At 42.5% G+C, this 4,888-nt stretch overlaps 1 pseudogene across 1 annotated transcript; it reads right to left on the bottom strand.

Annotated features, from left to right (window-relative positions):
- Window positions 1–2,557: 2,557 nt before the first annotated feature.
- LOC308422515 (large ribosomal subunit protein uL3-like) lies at window positions 2,558–3,767 on the bottom strand (annotated as a pseudogene). Its single transcript has one exon. The product of its transcript is annotated as a large ribosomal subunit protein uL3-like (transcript).
- Window positions 3,768–4,888: the final 1,121 nt, after the last annotated feature.

The raw sequence follows: 4,888 nt of genomic DNA, 5'->3' as shown, positions 1-4,888 counted from the left end.
GTAGCCAGGCCTGTGAACATTTCTTAATAAGTAATTGATGTGGGTGGGCTTAGCTCGTTGTGGGTGGTGCCACCCCTGAGCATGTGGTCCTGCTGTGTATATGAAAGTAGACTGAGGGCTAGAGAGTTGGCTTAGAGGTTAAGGGCATGTATTGCTTGTGCAGAGAACCCAGGTTCCATTCCAAGCAATCATGTGGTGGTTCACAATCTTCTGTGAGTCCAGTCTCAGAAAAATCTAATTCTCAGGAAATCTAAATTTTTTCTTTCCTTTCTGACCTCTAAGAGCACTAGGCAGACATGTGGTACACATACACACATGCAGACAAAACACACACATAAAATAGTAACATAGATGTTTGTTCGTTTTTTTTTTAATATCCTTGTCACTCCTAGAACTTGCTCTGTAGGCCTAAAATTCAGAGATCTACTTGCCTCTGTCTCTCATATACTGGGGTTAAAGGTGTGAGCCATCAAGGCCAGTGTAAAATAAATATAAAACAAGTAAAAAAGGAAGGGGGAGGGAAGGGAGAGAGAGAGAAAAAGAAAGAGAGAGAGGTAGACAGACAGACAGACAGACAGAGAAAGACAGAGAGAGCCACAGAGAGAGACTGGGTAAGGGGAAGGGAATGAGCATGGACAAAAGGCTTAGTAAGCAACAATCCTCCATGGTATCGGCCTCCAGGTCTGGCCTTGAGTTCCTGTCCTGACTTCCTTCAAAGATGGACTACTATGTAGAAGTGTAAGCAAAATAATACATCTGGAGGCTTATGGTTTTTTTAAACTGCTTTTAATAAGGGTTCTTAAATGCTGTGACCTTCCTTATAACCCACCACCCACCGGAGGAAGTAGAAAGGAAAAGTAGGGCATAGGAGGATGTGGACCTGCTGAGAAATTCCCTGGAGCAAATCCAATCTGTGTTGTCAGGATATCAGCAGTTCATTTCACACAAATCAGCAACAGCAGTTCAATTCAGAAGAAACCGAAAGGCTCTGCCAATCAAGTCTGCAGAAGCTTCTGGAACACCACCAGAAGTCTTTGGCATTTCTCTCTATGAAGTCACTACAAACAATGACCGGCAACGAGTGGCAAGGTGAACCAATACCATACAGCAGTCTCCACTGTTTGTTGGGTTATATTTATACCCTTTCCAACCATCATGTGTTCCTCAAGTGTCCACTCTATCAAAACACCACATACTCTTTTCCCAGGCTGCTTCCAGAAAAACAACACATGTCTGTTCTCAACAAAACATCTTATGAGTCTGCTTCAGCAAAAACATCCTCTCAAAAGACAGTTTCCAGAAAAACATCACATGACAAAACTGAGTCTGCAAAGAAACCAGAAATTTCCTCTTCATATCCCCCTTCTGTTTAAAATTTTGTCTTTTCCCCTAACATTACCAATTTGCACACAATACAAACAGTTATAAGAACCATAAAACTACAACTTTATATCACATCATAGACAAAAAGTTTATGCACAAGCTAATCAAACAATAGTTGAACAAAACAACCTTAAATTCCTGTCACTATACAATAATTAAGCAAAACAACTTTCCACCCTAAATGAAAACAAACCATAACACATCAAACAACCAAAACCATCCACCCTGACTTAAGGGATCAGGGTGACATTATATATATGACCTTATATATATATTTGCTTCCTGCTGAATTGGAGTAAAGAATTCCTGTCTGGGACTCCAAAGGTGAAAAATGATTAGTCTTTAAAAAGCTAGCTGTAGCATTTATTGCCCAGTTTCTGCATTGTCCAGTTTCAGTGTTGTTTGTCCAGTCCAGGTGTTGTCTGTCTGGTCTATGTATTGTCTGTCAAGTCTCTGTGTGGTCAATTATTTAGGCCAGCTTTTTTGAAGTTGATGTGTGTGCATTCATATTTTGGAAAAATCAGTAACTGAGACAGTCTACAGGAGTGAATCACCAGGGCTATTTACTTTGTGAAGACAGTCATGTTTCAGCTCATAAAAGGGTTTTCTGGGGTTGAAGAGATGGCTCAGTGATTAAGAGCACTCTTCCAGAGGTCCTGAGTTCAATTCCCAGCAACCACATGGTGGCTCACAACCATTTGTAATGGGATCTGATGCCCTCTTCTGGTGTGTCTGAAGTACACTATAGTGTACTTATATACAATAAATAAATAAACTTAAAAAAAAAACTGTTTCTCTCATCTTGGTGAATTTAAAAAAAAATAAAAATAAAAGGTTTTACCTGGTCAGATCTAATCTTTATAAGTTTCATTGGTAACCATATTTTTTCAGTTCCCTGTAGATACATAAGTATAACCATGTTGCCATTTTAACACTATTGCAGGCTTCCATTCTAATGTCAACATATCCTTATGGATATGGGGACTAATATTTGGTAATCCAGTCTCTCTCAGCTGCTATTCTTTCTTTCTTTCCCTCCTTCCTTCCTCCCTCCCTCCCTCCCTCCCTCCCTCCCTCCCTCCCTCCCTCTTTCTTTCTTTCTTTCTTTCTTTCTTTCTTTCTTGGAAACATTTTATTGATGAGACCCCACCGGCTGCACAAAGTACTCCTGGCATTAAGCACCTTTCTCCTTGGCAATGTGATCTTTCTTGAGTGGTCCCATGAAGGCTTTCTTCTCCTCCATGGTCTGGAAACGACCATGGCCAAATTTGGAGGTGGTGTCGATGGACTTCAAGTCAATCTTCTCCAGAGCCCGATGTTTGGTCTGGACCAGCAAGGACTTTCGAAGAGTAAGCACTCGCTTCTTGGTTCCCACCACACATCCTTTGAGCACAATGAAGTCATTGGTCACCTCACCATAATGCACAAAGCCACCCAGTGGGTTGATGTTCTTGTCAGACAGGTCATGGTCAGTAGATGCGTTGTGCTTGATCAGTTTACAATCCTTGATGAGGTAGCCTTGACCAATCTTGTAAATCTTCTTGTTAATCTCTGTTCGGTGACGGTAGCCTTTCTGCCCAGCACGAGCCACAGAGAAGGCTACACGGGCAGGATGCCAGGCTCCAATACAGGCAACTTTGCACAGACCTTGATGGGTCTTTCGAGGCAGTTTCTTTGAATGCCAACGACCGGTCACCCCTTTGTACCCTTTGCCTTTTGTCACTCCGATGACGTCAATCATCTCATCCTGCCCGAACACCTGGTTCACAGGAACCTGCTGCTCCAGCCTCTCGGGCCCAGTCCAGCTTCTCAGCCACAGTGCCCCCATTCAGCTGGATCTCCATCAAATGTGCCTTCTTCTGGCGCAGAGGAAGCAGACGCACCTGAGCGAGGGCAGTTATGCGGATGACCCGGCAGTACTTCTTCATGCGGTTGAAGTCCTTTTCCAGCTGCTTCTTACCCGTGTCATCCTGCCATTTCTTACAGTATTTGGTGAAAGCCTTCTTCTTAGATGTGTGCCAGTTCTTACAGAAACGCCTCTTGCACTCATCGCTGATATACTCAGCAAATACAGTCTTGAAGGTCCGGAGGCCTCGTGGGGTTTCTACATATCCCACAATGCCCACAACCACCATGGGTGGGGTTTCTGCAATGGTCACAGCCTCCACAACTTCTTTCTAGTTCACCTTAGATCCTGGCCTGTCAACTTCCCGGATGATGTGGGTCTTGCCAGCCTTGTACCCTAGAAAGGTTGTGAGGTGTACAGGCTTGGAAGGGTCATCCTTGGGGAAGCTCTTCACTTTCCCACGATGCCGGCTGCTTCATTTCCGAGGCAAGAAGCCCAAGGACCCATGCCTAGGAGCTGAAAATTTCCTGTGAGACATCTCGCCGTCACACGCCACTGATCTGTTCTTTCTTTTTAACCAACAGTAAGAAAATTGAGTTAAGAAAGCATGTCCGTCCTGGGGGGCAAAGGGGAAGGGTTACTCTCCCGTTCAGCATCTCTTTTAAGGTATGATTGGCTCTTTCTATAACTGTCAGTCCTGTGGGATTATGGGTGTACTGATAACATGCTTTATATTGTAATATGCAAAGAGTTGCTTCATCTTATTGGATACATATGCAGGAGCGCTGTCAGTTTTAATTTGTGCAGGTATCCCCATAATTGCCATTATTTCCAATAAATGTGTGATCACACAATAAGCCTTTTTGGAACTTAAAGCAGTCACCCACAAAAAACCTGAGGACCTGTCATTAGCATGGTGTATATACCTTTGTTTGTGAAATGTAAGCGAAATAATACCTCTCCTGCCTAAGTTGCTTTTTGGTCAGGGTGTTTTATCACAATAGAAATATTGTTAGAAACAGGAAACAGCCTGATGTCAGCACTGAGGCGCCAGAGTTGCTGGGACCTTAAGGGCACCTCTACTACTCAGAGCAAGTTTTTACAGTACAAAGTAATGCAAATACAAAGGAAAGTCTGTCGTTTAGGCTAAACTTAAGACTGCAATTGAACTTTGATCTAACCTCTGGTTGAAGATGTCTATCATTAGGCAAAACTAAAGAGAACAATATAAACTATTTTGGTGAACGCTGAGGTTTCTATCATTACCCACTCCAGGCCAATCAGTCTTTCACACATGCCTTTGCCAGGAACCATGCTTTCCTGTTCTGTTTGTTTGCTTGTTTGTTTGTTTGTTTGTTTGTTTGTTTTTTTACTGAAAATCTTAGCTGCTATGTCCCATCATTTTTAAGTATTTAATGTGTAGTTCTGAAAAAAAAAAAAAGAAGTCTAAAATAAAAAGGAACCGTTTTATTACAATGCACCAGAAATTAACAGTGGATCTCAGTGTCATACAAAATCTATGAGAATCCTAATGTTCTTCACAACTTGTTTATTCACACTAAATGACATATGTCTGTTACTGAGCTGCCCCCAAAAAACGTGACTTCATTTTGTCTTAGTTTTAGCCCCCGCCGACCACATCCTGTTGCGGAGAGCACT

The sequence above is a fragment of the Micromys minutus genome, assembly GCF_963924665.1.
Source record: "Micromys minutus genome assembly, chromosome: 7".
NCBI classification, from domain to species: domain Eukaryota; kingdom Metazoa; phylum Chordata; class Mammalia; order Rodentia; family Muridae; genus Micromys; species Micromys minutus.
Note: the sequence above shows the minus strand (reverse complement) of the source record. Positions and strands in the feature narration are given on the sequence as shown.